Consider the following 23291-nt stretch of genomic DNA (forward strand, 5'->3'; position numbering starts at 1 on the left):
TTAAAACACTATTTTATTTTATCACCAATTCACAGTCGTCATCCCAGATTGACATCTAGCAATGTGTCGGAGCAACACATGTGACGGGAAATGTCACGTGGTATGACAAAGTCAAACTTATTCATTTACCATGAAACTATAATCCCTTCATCAATATGATCCCATCAATTATGAGATATGAAAGTCTGGCAATCTCGATTATCGATCATATCTTCCATTCAATTATTAAGTCAATATAAGTTGAAAACTTCTTTTCGACTTATGAGTACACCTTAGCCAAGAATTTAGTTATCGACTTAATTGAATGAAATGAAGATCATAATCTCTTACTATGTAAGAGTGACGAATCCTTTATTGGTCATTCACAACTTTCATACGATTTTTGACATACCTGAACGATGCCGTATTAGTGGTCCTTGGCAAAGCAACATCCAATACCATCAAAACATGACTATTCTCATATAAGCACTATGACGACCTCAAGTCAAAAGACCAATCCTACTATCGAACGTTAAAGATTAACCACTAACACTCAGATAGTTATCCATGTGAAATGTCTCGGCGGGTCTCCAATGTTTTATTCTATAACAAAACATCGACTTATTCATTTAAGTGTCACCACACTTTAACTTGTAAAATTAGTTACTTACTTCACAAGTAAGAAATACCACACATGATGGTCTACTCGTAATAACAATATACATGTCTCGTCATTACTTACGACCACTGATAATTTAAGATTCAATCATATGTAATTTGTATCTCACAATTACAACTCTTTGTGATAAATAAATTGCTAAAATTTGAATCTACGGACTCTATTATTTAATTTAATTGAATATTAATTAAATAATAGATTGTCATAAAATTGCATTAATTATATACATAAAAATATTTATGTCCATGGTTGATTGGACTTAAGATATAATACTTACAAACTCTCATTTGCACTAGATACAATTACTTATGTATCCAATATCATAAGAGTCTACATGACGATCATGTTTATACTGCCACAACTCTTTGGCAAGGGATCTGTAATATTTTCAATTGTGGGAATTCATTTCTTTCTTTATGTCATTTCTTTATATTATCTCTTTGATGAGATGATATTGTCTTAATACATGTTTAGATAATTGATCAGACCTTAGTTGATTTGCTTGTACAATGGCTTCATTGTTATCACACTACAATGACATGTGATCAACAATGTAAGGAACTACTCCAAGTTCATTAATGAACATCTTGATCCACATTGTAACTCCTTGCTGCTTCTGAAGCAATCATGTATTAGGTTTCTGCTATTGAACCAACGGTTGTTTCACGTTTGGAACTATTCCAACACACTGCTTAAGAGTAAACTAGTTTCTCCATATAAAATCTTCTCAAAATTTTATCTATACATATTTAGATGAGTAAAGCAATCTTCTAAATCTATCTCTATATATTAAGTTGCTTCTCCCATATCATCCGTGAATAATAATTCAACAATCATTATTTCAATGATTGAAACATAGGGATATCGTTTCCTATCCACAATATATCTTGCATATAATATTATGAACGCGACAATACTACCACTATCTTCTTGTAAACACACAATTCGTCTTCATATTTGATAAAATCAAACTTTTTGATTGTCTCATCAAGATGAAGATTTCAGCTCAAAGAGACTTGTTTTAACCTATAGTCATGGTATGCAACTATTGCAGTCAAAATCTGAATGGACTTCAGCAAGGCTGCATGAGAAAGCTTTCATCAAGGTCAACACTTAACCTTTGTTACTAGCTTTGCTTTGTATGTATGGATATTCTCATCCATATCGATCTTTTTCTTGTAAACCATTTACAACATATGGGTTTTATCCCATCAAGAGGGTCAACCAAGGTCCAAGCCTCGTTTTCATACATTGAATTCACTTTTGATTCCATGGCCTCCTAAAATCTATTCGAATCAACACATGACTCTACTTCTGCATAATTAATAGGTTCATTCATCCTCGATTAATAATATCTTATTAGTAATCGTGGATTCACACCTTCTTAAAGGTTGAATTATCCTACTAAATTTAAATGGAGCTATTATGTCCTCAGGAGTTTCTACTTCCTGATCAAAAGTATGTCGCTCATCAGGTGTGGGATCAAACTTGGATTAATCTACTTGGTCAACTATATCTGTGGACTCTTGAACTATTTCAAGTTCTATTTTGCACCCACTGCCCTCTCTTAGAGTAAACATTTTTCTCTAAGAAGACAATATATCGTGGGACGAAGACTTTTTTCTCAATGGGATAATAGAATTGATATCCAAATATTTATTTTGGATATCCCATAAATATGTATTTATCGGATACAGTCTCAAACTTATCCGATTCAGGGCGCTTCAAATAAGCGTTACAGTCCAAACTTTCATATGAGATAAATTGGGACTATTGCCTTTCCATAACTCGTATGGAGTTCTGTTAATCAACTTAGATGAGACATGATTTAGTGCGTAGCACACTGCAATCAGTGCATGATTCCAAAATGATTTTGGAAAATTTGCATGACTTGTTTTTAATTGCAGTATATCTAATAGTTTGCGATTCCTACTTTCAAACACACCACTATGTTGCAGTGTATGTGGAGGAGTTGGACTGCAAGAGAATCTTATTCTCTTTTAGATAATCTAAAGTTTCATCTTTGAAATATTCTCACTTGATCGAATCTTAGTGTGGAAATCTGTTTACCTAATTGTTTCTCTACTTTTAGCTTGAATCCCTTGACCCTTTCAAGAGCTTCATGCTTGAACTTCGTCAAGCATATATGACAATTTTTGTAATAGTCATTAGTAATTTTGATGAAATAAAAGAAACGTCACCTGAGATTAATTGACATGGGTCCATATGCATCAGTATGCATTAGACCAGTAATTATGCCAGATTTGCTCATTATGCCAGATTTGCTTATTGTGCCAAACTTCGTCATTTCTCCTTTTTAAGTAAAAAGGCGATTCGTGCTTGTCAAAATCAATTGACCCCAAGTATACATCTCCATGTAACTTTGGAATTGCATTTCATCTATATGACGAAGTCTGCCAGGCCAAATTTAGGTAATAATTAGATTATCGCATTTATGCCTTATAATTTCTATACTCATTATAGAATGCTTAGTATGAAGAATATTAACATCGTTTTGTAATTTTCCATAACCATTAGGATCTTTATCAAGATAAACAAGAATAACAATTGTCCTTAACATTAAAATAGTTCATGTCCGAACATGAAATTCATTTTATTGTTCTAGCTATGGTGGGTACAAAGTGGCATTTTTCTAATTCCAATACTAAACCAAAAGGCAACGGCAAGACGTACCTATAGGCGATGCAGCAACATTTGCTCATCTTCAACGTGGAGATCAACATCTCCGTTTCGCAATGGTCTACTTCTATTTGGTTTCTCCATATTTGTATAAATATGAGATCCACATCTAGTATCAAATACATAAACCTCATATAGCATATGTAAGCCTTGCAATATCTTCTAATGACATTTCATTCTTTAATGAAAATAAGGGTAATTAGATTTGGTATTTGTCCTTCGCTTTGACCATCTTAGCCATATTGGATGCTTTCCCCAAAGTCCCTTTAGACTTCCTCTTAATATCCTTAAAGGAATCAATGGCTTGCCCACTACTAACTTTGATATTAGGCTTAACAGTTTAAACATGTTAAACAACTCAATGAGTGTCACCTTCAAGCTTATTCATATCATAATTCATAATTAGTATGAATAACTCTCTGGTAAAAACTACAGAACTAAGTCAATATTTAGTTCCTGATTCATGATTTGAACTCAATTGAGACACTTCTCAATGTTAGTCATCTTCAGTACCTGACCATTAACTGAAGATTCCTTTGTCATTTAGCACCAGTATAGTTTCTTGGAAGTCTCATATCCTTCCACACATGATTATTATCATACAAGTGATTGAAATGAGAAATCATACAGTAACATTTATACTCTCAAGTTGCTTTTGTAACTCAAGTGTCATAATGTAAACATCATACATGTTGCAGTACTATTGTCATCACCGTGTTATTATAGCAGTCACCTCTTTGTTAGTTAAGTCATCAACAGGTGTCTTTGGAAAAGACTACTCAAGGACATAACTGATTTTTCATGCTTGAGAACAATTTTCAGATTGCAGTGCCAATCATAAAAATTTTGGTTCGGTTGTTGGCATCCAGTATGCCACTCAAATAAACATGGTTACTCACGATTCAATATAAATGACGAAAAGAAAATGAATAATATATAAAATGTGTCAATTAATTTAACATGAATTCTTATTAAATTAATTATGCTTCCACTGTTTAACTCAAATTTATGACCCTCTCACATGGAGTCCGTAATTGACTCCTAGAGTGGGCTGGGATCAAATCTGTTATACCAAGACCTTGAATATACTCAACAAATCTTAATATAACATTTGGGTAGATACTATTATCAATTGTATCTCCATACAACTTTCAAATCATTAAGTTGGCAACCCTTTATCTTCACACATCTTATGTATTAACTTAACATGCCTCTAAAATTTATCTCCTTGAGTGTACTCAACAAAAGATAAATTTTAGTTAAGTAGGACCCATCATTCAGAAATATCTAATATTTCATAGTGTCAAACATATCCTTAATAGACCAACCTTGAGTGTACCCAACAAGTCGAGATGATTTGGAACTCTGGTTTTTCACTATAATGATGGAAGGCGAATGATAAATTAACTTAATATTTTTTTGAGGGAATTTGCATTAAAAAGTCTCATCAACATTGATATAGTTATAAATATACAATTTATGACACATGAAACATGCAAATAAACATGATAATAGTGTGGACGATTATGGACTTTTACTATCTAGTCGTCCCGAGCCATAAAGAAGACTAGTTGGTCAATTCCTAAGGGTATAGCATTGAATCAGTATCGATGCACCATCTCCATGGTTTACTCCTCTTCTTGTTTCTTCAATTAGTCCAGCTGTAACATGTATCCTGTTCTAGATGGCACGCAGGCCTAAATGAAATTGGACTCGCAGGCCAATAGTAGCAATAACAGTAACGGACTAGTGGGTCCAAAATGATTAAGAACTCGCAAGCTCATAATAATAACGATAATAATGGACTCGCAGGTCCAAAATAATTAAAAGCTCGCAGACTCATAAAACGACAAGAAGAAAATTAACCATTCAATACATCCACATGGTCGAGTCATAATCGTCCACTAATAATGCATTTATCATATAAATGTATTCTTATATAATATCTAATATGCAAACATGTTTCAAGTTTCTAGTAATTAAGGTCGTCTAAATTCTTTTAGACAAATGGATCGGAAGAACTAAATAATTAATTAATCATATTAATCAATTAATTTAATTAGTGGGCATATTTAATTAAAATTAAATTTTAATTAAATAAAAGACAGTGATGAAAAAGTCGTCATAAATAAACCCTACTTCATAGATCGGTCCTACTTCGCTTCTTTGAGACCGTTTGCACCACTGTCAAAGGAGACACGAATTAGAGTCCAACTCTAATTCCATAATTATAGGGCAGGACTATTCAATTAAATATCAAATTAGAGTGCAACACTAATTTAAAAGTTTAAGGAGGTGGGATTTAATCAAAATCAAATTTTAATTACATAGCAAGATTAGAGTCCAACTCCAATCCTTAGATTTAGGGCGAATTTATTTAATTAAAATCAAATTTTAATTAAAACCATAATAGAGTCCAACTCTAATTTTAATAAAAATGTTAAATGTTAAATTGGAATCCAATTCTAATTTCAAGAACATATTCGGGTGAATAATTAATTAAAATCAAATTTTAATTAATTATTAAATTAGAGTCCAACTCTAATTTAAATTGAATTAAAATTTTAATTTAGAATAATACTCCTAAATAAAATAAAATTCAATTAGGGGTCAAAACTTATTATTTAAAATTCATTAATTTTAAATAAAATTTTAAATCTGGGCCAAAATTTAAAATTATAGTCAAATCCATTTAAAATATAATCTTAAAACCATATTAAAATTCAAATTCCAAATCATTTTGGAAATTGCAATTTGACCCAATTAAAATTTATTAATAGGGCCCTCAAATATTGAAATTGCATAGGAGCCCCTCCACTTAAAATTTACAAACTGATCCTTATCATATAATTGTAGACGGACCCCTGAAATTTCAAAAATTGCACGGCAGCCCTCCATTTAAAATTTACAGATTAAGCTCCCTTTCCTTTAATTTCAAATGGTTCCCCATAAATTTCAAGAGAAGCCCCCATCTCCATCACCCCAAATCTGAAAACCCTAGAATTTTTTTTAAAAAAATTTCCCCTTATTTCTAGGGCAGCGAGTCACCACCCCTTGGCTTCTTTGGCTTCCTGTCGCTATTGGACAGCGGCGGCTTCCTGACACTACAGCAGCTACTGCTGCTGGTTCAGCAACGGCGAGCAGCGCTGCCACGACGACAACTGTTGCCGTCCCTCCACCGCCTTCCCTTTTTTTAAATTTTATTATTTATTATTTATTCTGATCCAAGAATTATTTTCTTTTCAAAACAAATTTTGAATAAGAAAAATAATATTCTAAATTGCTAGATTCAAGAACAAAAACAACAAACAACTTTTGATTGTTCCCAAAAATTAAAAACAACTCCTAACAAACACAAAGTTGGCTCTAATACTGCTGTTGAGAATCTACTTATCATACGCAGTGGAAAATAAAACAATTTTCGACTCTTACCAAGGAATCGTCTTTGTATTTAGATAGAAATTGTAATAAGAGTTGTACTTTTTACGAGATCTGCAAACTCCTTTGCTTTTTCTTCCAGCAGCCTTGATCTGCCTCCCATAACTGTCCAATTGTCCAGCCTCCAACGGTGATCCATACAGAAAACAAGATTGTAGGATTATGATTTTCCTCTTGTGCTAGCGAAAATAATGAATTCTCTACAGATTTTGGAAACCCTAGTCATATTTATATAAGCCCAAACCAGCTTGACCTGACCTGGTCCAATATTTAATTAATCTATTTAATTAAATCCGGTAAGTGAATTAATTAATCCAATTAATTAATTTGGGCCTATAAATAAGAAATACAATTAATTAATTTATTTAACACTTGTTAAATAAATTGATTAACAAATCACAATCTTTCAGTTTTCATTTTGTTTGCGGCCCATCAGGTTTCCGATCACAATGTCTAACGATGTGAAATATTATTTTGATCTGATCAAAATTGATAAATTAAAATACCCTTTTATTCTATCACCAATTTACACTCGTCGTCCCAGATTGACATCTAGCTATGTATCAGGGCAATATATGTGACGAAAAATGTCACATGGTATGACAAAATCTAACATGTTCGTTTACCGTGAAACTATAATCCCTTCATCAATATGATCCTATCAATTACGAGATATGGAAGTGTATCTATCTCGATTATCGATCATATCTTCCATTCAACTATTAAGTCAATATAAGTTGAAAACTCCTTTTCGACTTATGAGTACACCTTGGCCAAAAATTTCGTTATTGACTTAATTGAATGAAATGCGGATCATAATCTCTTATTATCTAAGAGTGACGAATCCTCTATTGGTCATTCACAACCTTCATACGATTCTTGACATGCCCAAACGATGCCGTATTAGCGGTCCTTGGCAGAGCAACATCCAACACCGTCAAAATATGACTGTTCTCATATAGGGCACTATGATGACCTCAAGTCAAAGGACCAATCACGCTACCGAACATTAGAGATTAACTACTGACACTCAGATAGTTATCCATGTGAAATCTCTAGGCGGGTCTTGAACATTTTATTCTATAACAAAATATCCACATATTTATTTAAGTATCACCACACTTTAGCTTGTGAGATTATCTACTTACTTCACAAATAAAAAATGCCACACTTGATATTCTACTCATAATAACGACATTCGTATCTCATCATTACTTACGACCACAAATGATTTAAGGTTCAATCATATGTAATTTGTATATCATAATTACAACTCCTTGTGATAAACAAATTACTAAGACTTGAATCTATGGACTCTATTATTTAATTTAATTTAATTTAATATTAATTAAATAATAAATCTGCCATAAAATTGCATCAATTATATACATAAAAGTATTTATGTCCAAGGTTGATTGGACCTAGGATATAATACTTACACTTTTTGCTTCATAAAGAAAATTGCAAATTCATTAACCAAAACCAAAAGATTTATTACTTTGATAGTGCCCAATTGTGTAACTTCTAAGGCATGCCCAATATTAAAGATGGAATTACATGTGCCAACACATTTAACATTTCAATCTAAAGAGCTAAAATATATTTTTGGCCCTAGAGTTTAACGATAATTTTCTTTTATCTTCATCATACTCCTCTCTAGGCTTTGGAATGATTTGGTCCGATTTACCAACCACTTTAATAATCTTCTTAGGCATATAGGGACCAAATTCAGTAACTTTCCAAACATTATAATCTATTGATGGGACATAAATCATCATAGCTTTTCAATGATTATAATTTGTACCATCAAAAAAGGAGAATGATTTTTAGAATGTCCCTTAAGATTTTGAAAATTGTGGTTAGTCATTGCTCAAAATTGTTATATCTTTAAATTCGAAAGGAGAACCTTGCTCGAATATCAATTGAAAGCCCAAGAATAACTAACCAAGAGGGGTGGATTGCTTTTTAAAACTTTTTTGAAAAAATAAACTTAAATCAAGGAAGCAAAGGATATGATGATCAATTAATAATCATAAGCAAATAAAAGCAAATAGATCAATCAAATAAAAATATAAATAAGATAATGATAAGTAAAATGGTAGAGAGGATGAAAATGATATATTGTGGAGCTTCGATCCAATGTAATGATCTACCTCATCCATTATCAAGCTCTCCGATATAAGCAAGGTCTTTTCATTATATTGATTGACTTGTGGTACAATCAAACCTTTTACAACACTTTCGGTAACTTACAAATAAGGAGCACCGATTCATATACAATATTGAGCTTTACGAAACCTCAATATGGCCCACACTATTGAGCTTTACGGTATCTCAATATAATTCACACGGTGATTTACAACAAGAAGCACCGATCCTTATATTATTGAGCTTTTATGGGACCTTAATATGATCCACGAGTTTAGAGAAATTATTTTACAGTGAAATTCCTCTCTTAATGAATGATATAAAAGAATTAAATACTAAAAGAGGCTAGCATTTCAATTAATAGAAAGAAATGATAGCTCAAGTGTTAAATGAAAAACTTTAATAAATATCATAATTAAGGATTGATTCAACCAGTCAAAGTTTTTCAATGAGAAAATGAAAAAAGAAAAATAAATGCAATGTATGTTCAAGAACCTTCTCAAAATATATCTCTTTTTTAAATGAATGATTGTAATAAATTAAGCACCAAAGAAAAAATGAGAAACCTTGATGAATATGATGAGTTTACAAGTTTGATTCAATAAATCAAAGTTTTCATTATGAAACAGTAGAGAAATATATACAATATAATTTCAAAGATCTTCTTCGAAATATATCTCTTTTATGAATAATACAAATACGTTAAGTACAACAAGAGAGATGAAAAACTTTAATGATGATGATGATTAAGGAATTTAAATCAAAGTTTTTTATACGAAGAAATAAATGAAATGAATGCAAAAGAAAGGTTAAAGAATTCTCTCTAAAAATATCTTACTTTATGCTCTTGAATCTCTTATAAAGAATGAAAAGAGTGAGGACATTTATAGGATCAAAATGCCAAAAATATATGTAAGTTTGGATGACATGTCCAGTCGACCACCTCTTGTTCGGATGAGCAATATAGCCATTTGTTTAGCAAAAACTAGATTTTTGACCATTGAAAATTTTTGATCGATTACCTCTTCTCACCAGTCAACAGTCTCGTCCCGTCGATTTACTACTTGAAAGTTTTGGTCTTTTTACATTTATGGTCCTGTTTGATTCGATTTGAAGGTTTTGAAAGATATGAACTTTTGAAAAGTATTTTTAACTAACTTTTCAAGATAAATTCTAGTTCAAATATCATTTTAAAAGTCATTTTTATATTTGATAAAATCCAACTTAGAATGACTTGTCATGCATAAAAAGTGATTTTAATGGGCAGAATGATTTTGAGCTTAAGCATTCATTGTCAAATATCAAAATGATATCATCTTTACATTTTACCTAAGTAATGAAGTCTTTGATCTTACTCTAAAATTTGACTCTTACATTCTTGAATGTATGACTTCAATCTTGACCTCTTTCATGAGTCCAATTTGTGCTAATAGCTTTTGACCTTTTGATGATCTCTAATTAATATTTCATAGTATAGTTTGGAAAACTATGTTCACTTAAATTCAATTTGTTAGTAAACAAAATTAACTTGTTTGTTATAATTCGAAACTTTAATGTGTCAACAATTCTCCTTGTAGGTTTCGAGGATAGGCCCATAAGGGTACTTCATTCCTCTCTTTCCAAGGTGGATGCTTATTTCTTTCTAGGGGTTGACTCTTCTGTGCAAAGACTTTTTCCGTGATACTCAAACCATCTATGAAAGGGATTTGAATGAAAAGGTGTTCATAAAAACATAAAATATCTTTTATTGATAGAATAATTACATAACTTGATGGGGAGTCGTTTCAATGGGATAGACGGGTTGTTTCTATCGATGATACATTGCAAATGTTCAATGTTCCACGAGGAGATGTGTCTTTCCCTCCAAATCTTCTATCCTATAGGTGCCAGCCCTAGTTCTTCAGATATGTGATGGGGGCCTTCCCTATTGGGATTTAGCATTCTCACACTTTGTTCTTTAGGAGAGAGAAAAATCCTTCTTAGCACAAAGTCTCCCATTCGAAATGATATCTTTTTTAGCTTCGCATCATAATATCAAGCCATTTTCTTGGTAAGAATCAAACTTTATTCGGGAGTTATCTCTTCCTTCTTCAAAGAAGTCCAATTTATCTCTTGATCTCGTCATTAGCTATTTCATTGAAATGAAGGCAACGTGGTAAAAGTAATCCTACCTCAATTGGGCTTATGGACTCAGTACCATAAGTTTCAGAAAAAGGGGTCTATCCCGTTGAAGTTCGGCTTGTGGTGCAATAGCCCATAACACCTGCGGATGCTCGTCCACCCAGGTCCCATGCGATACATCAAGCTTATTTTTCACGGTGTGCTTGATGGTTTTGTTGGCCACTTCTATTTGGCCATTTGCCTAGGGATGGTGGGGGTGATGAGAAGTGTTTTCTGATTCCCAATTCCTCACAAATGTCCCTGGGCTTTTTTTGTTTGATACAATCGAATGGGAAATCTAGAGTCGATAGATGATACTCTTCGAAATAAACTCGTAAGCATTGGATTCAATGATTTTTGCTAGTTGTTTAGTTCAACCCATTTAATGAAGTTATCAATGATGACAATAGCATAACTAGCACTTCATTTCCCTTTTAGCATGGCCCTATGAGGTCAACTTTCCATTTGGCGAATTGACTAGGGCTCGATACAATAGTCAGTTCTTGAGAAGGCTGCCTCCATATGGTGAAAAAGCATTGACACTTGTTGCATTTCCTTACGAATTGAAGTGCATCATTCTAGAGTGTAGAGCAATAATATTCTTGCTTTAGTAATTTGTACGCGAGTGCTAGGCCTCCTATGTGCCTTCATGAACCTCACAAAGAAAATAATTTGCCTCTTCTCCACTGGTAAGATTTAGAAGCGATGATCAGAACCCTCCCTTGTATAGCACATAATGAATAGCTCTTCTTCTGAGTTTGTTGGCCTCTTCCTTATCTTCTAGCAGGGTATGATCCTTGAGAAAAGCAATATCGGCTGCATCTTAGATGGAATTCCTTCAATCCATATAACTTCTCATCATCTGAAGATGGATGGTCTAGCCAGGCACTCAATTGATACCACCTTGAATCACTCTCAATCTTTACTACTAGCTAATTTTGATAAAGCATTGACATGAACATTCTCAGTTCCTAGGATTTGAGCCAATGCAAACTTTTCAAAAGATGGGAGAAGGTCTATAGCCTTCTTAATGTATGCAACCATGCTTTTGTCCTTTGCAGTAAAATTGTCATTCTCTTAACTTATTACCATTTATGAGGAACTGTTAACCACCAGTTCTTTCACTTGTAGTTTCTAGGGTAATCTTAGGCCTGCTAGCAACACCTCATATTCAACTGCATTTTTAGAAGCTATAAACCCAAATCTCACTGCACAACTAATCTTAAGTCCGTCTAGGCTAACTATTACCACTTCGATCTCGTACCTATTTTTCTAGATAAACCATCAACAAATTGGTTCCAGGCTGGAGGGTAATTTCCATTTTGTTGGCGAACTCTGCTATGAAATTTGCAAGTACATGGCCTTTCACAAAGGTTCTTAGCTTGTACACAATGTCGAATTTGCTTATTCCATAGCCTACTTCATTAACCTCCTAGAGGCGTAGGCTTCTGAAAACCTGCTTGAGTGGAAAGTTTGTTATCACTTGTATGCTAAAGGCCTGAAAATATGACCTCAACTTTCGTGAAGTGATAATCAAGGAGAGGGCAAGCTTATCCATATTAGTGTAGCAGGTTTTTGCTGACAAAATGGCATTGCTTACACAGTAAATATGAGTTGTATGCTTCTTTCTTCCATTACAAGTACGGAGCTCACAACCTGTGCAAAAACAGCTAGGAATAGCAGTAACGATTCTCCTTCTTTAGGTTTTGAGATAAGGGAAGCTTGTCACAAATGCTTCTTCAGTCGTTAGAAAGCCTCATCGTACTCCTTGTTCCGTTGGAACCTCATCTTGTCCTTGAGTACTTTGAAGAATAAAAGGCAATTAGTTGTGGCTTTTGAAAGAAACCAACTTAATGCTGCCAATCAGCCTGTAAGATTTTGCACTTCATTAGGCTTGCTAAGGGATCTTATACCTGATAAGGCTTTGACCTTTTCAAAATTAGCCTCTATGCCTCGTTAGTTAACCATGTGGCCTAAGAATTTCCAAAAAATGACATTAAAGGCACACTTGAGGAGGTGCCCCATCCTATACTTTCTCAGAATATGAAAAGTTACATTAAGATGTTCAACATGGTCATTAGTTTTGAGGCTCTTTACAGTATATCATCCATATAAACTTCCATAGTTTTACCAATTAGGTTGACAAACATTTTTTTAACAAGCATTTGATAAGTTGTCTTGGCTTTCTTCAGGCCGGAGAGCATACCTCGTAACAATAGAGCTATTTATCTGTGATGAAAGAGGTATTTTCTCGCTAGATAGGTGCATGTAGATTTGATTATACACTGAATAAGCATTCATAAAATTTAATAGCTCATGGCCTGTAGTAGAGTCCATAAGTTGGTCTATTCTTAGAAGTAGAAAACTATTTTTAAGGTTGCTTAGTTAAGGTTAGAGAAGTTTATGTATACTCTCCATTTGCTGTTGTGCTTCTTCACAAGGAGCGGGTTTAAAATCCACCTTGGATAGATGGCCTTATGATGAACCCATTGTATATCAACTTTTTCACTTTTTCCTTCAGGGCTCTATATCTTTCCGAGTTAAGAGCTCCTCTTTTACCTATGAGGAACAAACCTTGGATCAATATTGAGGGTGGCAACTAATTTGGGGGTCGATGCCCACCATATTTTCATGCATTGGAGCAAACATATCGAGTTCTCGAGTAGAAATCCTTTGAATTTTTGTTTTCGTTTTCCTTCTGAATCCAGCTCCTTCCTTACTTTGAGTATTATCATAGGGTCTTGTGGATTTACTAAAAAAAATTCAGCTATTTCTCTATGGTCGCTTGAGAATTTGACTCATGATTCGAAGATCTAGTCCTGAGTCTGTAACCCCTGCTTTAGGGGTTGTTTATCATTTTGCCATCTTCCCCCCCGTTTAGGGATCGAACCTTCTATAGGTGCGTCAAGCATTTTAGTAACTACCAATACCATGTTAACACTCCTAGGTTCAGCTTTTCTCAAGAGGTTAAGATAGAATTCTCTTAATCCCATTTGATCGCCTACAACCACTGGAATACCTTGCTCTGTAGGAAATTTTGTACATAGATTGTGGATGGAGGTGACAACCCAAAGTTCCTTCAATGATGATCCTTCAAGTGGCGACCCCAAGTCTACTACCAATGTGACTCTACCCTTAAGGATGATACTCTCACCGATGAAACCATATAAGGTAGCTATCATGGGGATAAGCTTGTGGTCTATCAACATTTCGTCATAGATGGCCCCAAATAGGATGTTGACGGAGTTTCTATTATCCACTAGTATATATTTCAAACCATTTCTCATTATAATAGCCCTTACTACCAATGCATCGACAATAAGGATAATGCACACCCGCATTATCTTCTTGTTTTAAAGTAATGGATGGGTTGTTCCCAGTTCCACGGAGATGCTGTTGATTAAGTAACTTATCATGAGAGGATCTTTAGCCTTTCTAGTGTAGTTTCTCTAAGCAATTCTTGATTCTTCGCATTTCCAGCATCTAATGGGGCTTTCTTTCTTTATCTCTGGCCACTTCTAGGCTTGTTCCCATCTTCATCCCTCCTATGCCTAGGGAAATCTTCCCTAGGATATTATCTTGCCCTATCCTGTCGAGGCTCTTGATTATGCTTGGATGGAGGCGCATTCTATTGAGTATGGCGAGCATCCATTTTCTTTGAGTATGAGCCACTTTGTTCCATGTGATGTGACTAGACATGCAATCATTCATGCCATGACTGTAAGTTCGATGATAAGTGCAATAGGGTCTATTTTTAGGTTCATTGCTCCTGCCTGTGCCTCTGCCTCTGCCTCTTGAACAATTTGGTGGTCTTTGATCATTGAGCCTAACTTCTTCGTATGCTAAAGAAGGCACGACATTCAATGTCTGACCTGATATAGGAACAAATGTATATCCCCACTTGGGTAACACAGAGCCTCGCCTTTTATCTTTGAGGTGGTGGGATTGCCATTGACGTTCAATTGTGATGGACCGATGGTCTATCAATTCTTCATTGACAATTTCGTTTCTTTCATTTCCACCAAGGTGTTGTAGGAAGTGAGATTCTTATTTCGCACATCTCTCTAGAAGAGGGTACTCATATTGAGGCCTCATCTCAAGTCTGAAAGACCTTATCTATCTATGACTATTTGCAATATGTCATCTCATCCTTAAACCGGGTCAAATAGCTTTTAAAAGTTCCAACTGTTCGTTGCCTCATATCTTACAACTGCTGAATGCAGGCCTTTCCGTCTTTTGCTAGATAAATATTTGATAAGAAAGTCTTTTTGCGATCCAGCCAACTCTTTATGCTTCCAGTCGGTATATGGCTATATTATATCTTGCAGCCCTGTAAGTGTGAAGTGGAAGGCTCTATACTTCAATGCAGGCGAGGCTCATCTCAGACTCATGTGGGTTTTGTAATTGTGAAGGTACTTTGCTAGATCACTATTTAGCTCATTCATGGGAATTTTTGAAGGGTACAAAGTGTTGGGAAAATGAGCGTTCCTCAATTCTTGTGAAAATAGAAGACTTTTATCATCATCGTCATCGTCATCATAATCTAATTCAAAGGACCAATATGTTCCATCAGAATCTTCCTTCTCATCCTGATACCAAGGCAGTTGTAATTTACCAGCTTGGTTTCTCAAATTTGCAAAATCCATTCATTTTTGTTTATTTCTAGGTGGATGAGCTTGTTTAGGTTCATAGCTTTGTCGATAACCTTGTTGCCTTTGCATAGGAGTTGGCTATTGGGGCCTATTTCTAGGCACTGATATGCAAATTCTGTTAAAGACTAGGTTCACGCTCTTGTGCATATTCTAGGGGTAAATTTTCTATCCCTTATGGTAAATCATCAGTAGGTCTGCTAGAGGTGTAATTAGTGACATGTCCACCTCCACCCCTCTTTCAATAGGGCTAAGCTCTCTCTTATTCCTTTGAGAGTTAGTCGTTTGATTATGTTCCTCCTCATCCTATTGGAAAGGACCTTAATAGGATGTTTAATTATCTAGCTTTGCCTTGCTTTCGCATAAGTAAATGTTGCATGATAGCATTTTGCTGGGCTATGTTCCTCATATCTTCAAGAAAAAGGACCTTTGCTTAGTGTTGGACTTTAGAACACTTCTTTTTTCTAATGGCTTCGATCAAAAGGATGTTTGTGGTTATAATGTAGTTTCTCACAAATGGTGTCAATCTGTTAACTTCGAATTTTGTATTCCTAACGTGGCCAACGGAATCCAAGGCCTCTTACGTCTACACAACCCTAGTTCATACACACTTGGACAAACCATTAGCCATACATGACTTCTTCTTGTAGTGGTGGAGTTGGTCGTGAGCACTCTTACAATCAAGTCCGTTGAAGTAATAAGTATACGAGTATGAGAGAGCTTTAGACACGACTCACGAACCTTAAATGTAAAAAGGGGGTCTGCTTTGGAGAATGATAAATAAAATCGTGGTTGGACATAGTTATAGCTTGAAAGTCTAAACTTGCATTACCTTTTGGAGCGACAAATTATGTGAGCTTTTATAGTAGAATGTGATGAATACTAATTGCATGATGAAAGTGCACGTGGCCTCATCTATGTAGATGTGGCCTTTTGTTAAAGATGTCTAGTAAACATGAGCATTAAATGCTAATACCAATTTATTGTCCATAATACCTAGCATGGGCTTAAACTTGACTTAATTCGCTAGATAAGTGGCATTACCAGTAAGTTATCACATTAATCACATACCAAATATTGTATGAAAGATCTCTTATAGATTCTCTTCTGTAGCCTTTCAAGTAACGAGAGTTCTATCTTTTTTGAAGGGGTCAATTTAGATCAATAGGTTCAATATCCCACAGTTGTTCGACATCTTCACGGGGCTCGTTCAAATGCCTCTTGGCGGTTTGACGTGGAGTGTGTGGCACAAGGTTTACTTTCTAGAGCATTGTTGTGCAAAACGTGACAATAGTCCCTCATGTCCGAGTCATATATTTATGTACGAGTCGTACTTTGAAATATAAGTTGTCAACTAGAAGGGTTTACGAATTGCCTAAAAAGTATGAGCTATCGGGATTAGATGAATATAGTTTTAGAGATATGAAGACTTTTAGATACCCTATAAAATATGCGCAACTCCAATAAGTAAGAGTTTATGAACTACCTCTAAAATCTCACACTATGATTTATTGAACTTTCAATAGCATCTCCTATGTAACATGGACAAAACCAACCTGAAATATAATACAATATCTTTTATAGCATGTATACAAAAATGAATTGGGGCCCATTTGCCCTTTAGATAAAGTAAATTGATAATAAGATCAAACTTGCTTGTGTAAAGCAAGTAACACGATGTCAACAATAAAATGATTATATAGATAACGTGACATGTGTACTGGTTGTAGTGAAAATAGTGTTATGATATCCTAGTAATGATGTGACATGTTTACTTGACATAATGTATATGCTAACAGTAATAATACAATGCTACTAGGATACTAGTATCACAATAATCCTCAAAGTCCAAGTATGAATATTCATATAATGTGTAAATTTTTAGGTAAAGGCGAGACTCTGAATATAAGCAAACGTGATAAAGCTAATTAAGATGTAGATGCGAGATTCTGAATACAAAGTTATTGTGATGAACTTGATGCAGAGATGAGATTCTGAATATAAGCAATCATGCTGAAGCTAATGTAGATTTAAGGCTCTAAATATAGGTCAACTTCAAAACCATTTTCTTCCGTTACCTTTAATCACCAGTTCTCAAAAAAAATCATAATGTTCATTTTCCTAAAGTTTTTTCTTACTTTCTAATCATGTATTTTCCAAAAAATCACAAAATCACTTCTAAAATAATCAAGTGCACACAATGGTTAAATTTTAAGATTTAGTGTCCATTTGGAAAAATAAAAAATGATTTATAAACATGAATAATAGTAAGTCCTATGAAATATTTGAATAATGATGAGTAGTAGTGAGGAATGTACGGGTAAAAATAATATTAGACTTGAACTAAATTTATAAACCATTTACATTATCTAAACGGACATTTAAAGAGCATCTTCATTGCATCAATATGAATTGTAGTATGTGTTGCAAGCAAAATGGATGTTGAAGAGAAGATCATACCCAATGAGGCTCTAGATTGCATTAATCGTGAGTCATATGTACAAGAGTGAAGATAAATTATAAAAAATTAAATGAACACATTATACAATGAATATAGGTATCCTCCACTTTTTGTTGCTATGTAATTATTTTTGGATATTTTGTGTCACACTTTTTACTATAATTTAAGTCCCTTTTGGAAACGCTCTAAGCACCTATTGGATGTAAATTATTTAAAAATTACTATTTTTCATACTCATTTAACCATACATTTACTTAATAAAATAATTATGTACGCGTATATATAATTTTTTTAATTATTCTTTAATTTTTTTTAATTATTCTTTTTCAAAAAAATTAGGGGCTGTTCTCTTAATTGTTTTTATTTTTTTCTGTTTTCAATTTTCCAAAACAGTGAAAACGCATTTTCTTTCTCATTTTTGAAAAAAAAAAATTTGTACTGAAAAGTCAAAACCTCAAAAATGACATTCCAAGCGTTTTCAAGCTAAAAACATGAAATAAGAAAAACAAACGGAAAATGCCCAAATTAAAAACCAATCCTCATATCTCTTTCTCTCTCTCCCTCCCCCCCCCCCCCCCCCCCCACCCCCACATAAAATGAATTCCACAACCATTTTCTCTAGGGTTTGATCTACCTTTCCAATTCCTTTATTGTGGCAGATTGAAGATTGAAAGGCTCAATCGAAGGCACATGGTGTAAATTTGCTTAGTTCTCGAGAGTTGTAGATTATTTGGGGTTGCTACAGGTATGTTTAACTTTTTGTTATATGCCATGCTTTGTTTTTAATGTAACCCAAGAAAATGAAGAGGGGGAAGAATAATTCACAGAGTGCATTGATGGTTAAGCTACTTTGGCGGGGAGAATAATTCACAAATGGATGTCTATTTAAGAATTTTCGGGGAAATTTGAGAAAATGGGTTTATGGTTCAAGGAATACAAAATATGCTCATTTGTAAGTGTTTTGAATGTAATTTCCACAGCTTGAGAAAAATTACGAATGAAGCTGCACAATAATAAAGCCATGAGCTGAAAATTTAGGAAAATTACTCGATTTTTCCATTTAGAACTCGAAGGGTCTATGAGGGATTTGCAATTATAATTTTAGGAATTTAGGATATGAGTTTCTAGACAGAACTCATTTTTTGAATAAAAAGAAAAACAAAGACGAGCCAAATGTACTGAACTATTGCTCATGGTTCTTGAATTAATGATGGGGTCGAAATCATCATCTAGTTTCTAACTATGATTTGTGTTGGATTGGGATTCTTTCAATGATTGGCATTTCGTTTTTGCATCTTATCCAATGATTTTTTGTTATTTACCTTCTATGATGATTGCGTGACCTTTTTTAATAACAACATTTTCTCTCATCACATTATTGTGCAGACTTGTCCATTGTTACTTTGCGTTTTCACTAAGGTATGTGAGCAATCAGTGGTTTCAATTTGAGTCAGGTTGCTTACTATTTTAGTTAAGCTACTTTGGAGGTTTGTTCTTTCTTATGTATCCTTATTGTACCATGCCAATTAGAATTTGTGGTATGTGGCTATAATTAAATTCGTTGATATATTTCTTGATAATTTGATGTATATTCAATATAGAACATGGATAGTCAGTAAGGAATAAGGAACCAATTTCACGGTCGGATGAGAATGAACATACTTTTATCAAAATTCTTTATGGGAAAATGAAATCAAAAGCATTGCAATATTCTACATTTATGAAAGACGAATGATGTAGGATCAATGAAACTATAATAGCTTCAATAAAAATGGATTATGGCATAGATATAAAGAAAAAGTGGAACCACTTACATAAGATTCATTGCATGTTTTCTGAACTTTTGGGCATACAGGTATTACGTGGGATCCGAATAACAACAAAGTTAATACTTTAGAGGAAGTTTGACAACACTTTTACACAGTATATATATTTATTATAGATTATTAACATCTTTAGTTTTTATCTTATCAATTTTACCCTTTTTCGTTGAACACTATGACAATGTGGCTTCTTTTTTCAATGGTAGATTGACAAGTCGAATTACATAATGTTCAAGATGGAAAGATCTAAGCACTACCACACTCTTGGAGAGATATTTAGCGGGATTACAGCTATTGGAGGATTAGGCAATAGCTCCACTCAGCTTCCAAACACATCAGAGGAAAAAAAACAGTTGTAAGATTATTTTTTGAACAGGGAGTGCATCTGTGCATGTATGCGTGGATCATATTGATGAAGTCGATGAGGTTTCAAATACTTGTTGGCGTGAGGAAATTAGTACATCACGTGAATGCCGACGTAAGCAACCTAAGATCAGTAAAAGTGATAAACTGGAAGCTTGCATGACATGAAAGTCATCTACAGTTAGTATGTGGAATGAAAAAACTGAACTTAGAACACTTTACCTAAAAGAAAAGTTTGCAAAGATCCAAGGAAAATCATGTAATCAATTGGATAGTCAAGTTAATAGCTTGGATCCTTATTCAACTATTATTTGCTTGGATATTTTAAACAATATTAAAGGGATGTCCAATGAGGTTTATATGAAAGCAATAACAGTTTTAAGGATCCCGATTTTAGGGTGTCATTTGTAAAGATGTCAGGGCATTTAGATGACCTATCGTGGAACTACTTTGATATGATTGTTGTTTTAATTTCTCTAGTATCATGTTGTTTCCATTGTCATTATGTTCAAAGTTGAAGTACTGTGTTATTTTTACAGCTTGAAGTACTTTTTTTTTCCTATTTGGTGATGTTGTACTGTTTTTATTTATAAACTTTATGATGTTGTTGGTTGTATAACTGATGTTTTTAATTTTTCATTTTAATTTCCCAATATTTGATTGCTTGTTTTATTTGAATCAATGATGGTTGCCAATAAAGGAAGCACCATAGACGGGAGACTTTGTAGAACATCACTGCTTACTGGAAAAATGTACATGCTAGAAATTCTGAATGGACATCCGGACGTGTACTATCGTAATTTTCGTATGCAGAAACATGTTTCATGAATTTTTGTGATATTTTGAAAGAGAAAGGGTTGTTGAAGGATGAAAAAAGTGAGCGTTGAAGGGTTTTGCTATGTTTCTGATTATTATAGGGCACATTACACGATATAGTATTATTGATGATAAATTTCATCATTTCAGCAACACGATACACAAATGGTTCAAATGAGTTGAAAGGGCTATTTGTTCATTTGGCACTAAGATAATCTGTCCGACAAATCAAAACATTGTTCATGAGTGGATTTTACACAAATATCATTTCTTTAAGTATTTTATAGGCGTAATAGATGGAACACATCTTGCAGTTTGAGAACCTGCATTGAGACAAACATCTTTTCATGGAAGGAAAACTAATGTAACACAAAATGTGATGTTGACATATGATTTTGATATGAAATTCACATTTGTGTATTTTGGCTGGGAAGGTACTACTAATGATTCACGAGTATTCATTGATGCAGTCACAAGAAGCTCGAACAGCTTTCCAATGACATCGGGAGGGTTATTCTTTTACAAAATAATTATTGCGAATGTAAGTCTTTTTTTTTTTAAATATTGCAGATTAATTTTATCTTGTTGATTCTGGCTATCCAAACATACCTGGATTTCTTACCCTTTATTGATGTCAAAGATATCATCTGCGTGACTATGTCGGACGGAGAAGACTACGTGGGAAGGAAGAATTGTTCAACTATAGACACTCTTCGTGCCGTAACATTATTGAGCATTGCATTGGAGTTTTAAAGACAAAATTTCCTATTTTGAAGTTGATTACTAATTATCCACTTAGTAGGTAGAGACAAATCCCTACTGCATGTTGCGTAATATACAACTTCATTTGTCAGGAACAAGCTTTACATAAGTTGTTTGTTGAGTATTCGAAGGAGAATATGGTGTTTCAAGATACACTGGAGTCAAATCAATATCAAGAAGTCATACATTTTGATGCTAGTCAAAAAGCTCTCATGGGACAAGTCAGGGATCAAATTAATACACAAATGTGGAATAACTATTCAAAATGTCGTACATGATTCCGTAGATTTATTTTATATTTTATTTAGTGTGTGCTTAATTTGTCATGACACGTAAACTTCTAATCATATATTATTGAATTGTGTTACCAAATTTAATTTAAGTTGTGCTTTTATATCTAGATTTTTTTTTTCAAGATTCACCAACTTAAAAATTTCCAAAAACTAGATGTCTTCGCGCTCTACGGAGCTACGTGGTGCTCTGTGCGTAGCTCCATTTTTCCCTTTATTTAAGCTAAAAATTAACCTCATTGCCTTTCTTTTCAACTCCTAGTTTTTGGAGAAATTTTAGGATTGTCAGTTTTTTGTAAAATTTTAGTCAAATTTGATTGAAAGTGTGCAAATGATGAAAATTCAATAGCTTTGCTATTGATATAGCGCCAAATTTGGGCAAATTCCTTTATTTAGACATTCGTTTATGCATTCTTTTCTTTTTTGGTAAATTTTATTTTGGTTATATCTTGATCAATTTAAGTCATATTTGAATTCCATTCGTTGAAGGATAATCCTTAAGATTAGGACTACCAATTTTAATCATTCATCATATTGTTTTTCCATTTTTGGGAATTTTCTCAAATTTTCTAGGGTTTTGCCATATAAATCATTATAAAATTCATTGAATAATCAGATTTTTTGAATAAAATATTGTAAAAAAAGATTCTCAAAATTCAAAGTGAACGTTTTCCATTTTTATGTTTTGAGAAATAGTTTTCTAGAATAAAAAAAAAACTTATTTTCAACAATTTCAAAAATAGACATCCAAAACACAAAACTGAAAGACGAAGAGAACAACCCCTTACTTTTTTCAAAATTTATTTTCAAATTCTAGTTTCAACAAACTCTAACTTAAGCTGTCAAAAGTGTGTTCTAAAAAATTGACGACCTGAATAGAGTAATAATGTTTAAAAAATTAATTTTTTGGGGTAAAAAATTGCTACCATACAATCTCAACTCTAGGAGTGTGTTTGATTACATTTATTTTTCATGAAAAATATCAGTTTTTCACCCAAATTCTTATTTGAGTGTTTGATTGCT

The sequence above is a fragment of the Olea europaea genome, unplaced genomic scaffold (assembly GCF_002742605.1).
Source record: "Olea europaea var. sylvestris unplaced genomic scaffold, O_europaea_v1 scaffold980, whole genome shotgun sequence".
In the NCBI taxonomy this organism is placed as follows: Eukaryota; Viridiplantae; Streptophyta; class Magnoliopsida; order Lamiales; family Oleaceae; genus Olea; species Olea europaea.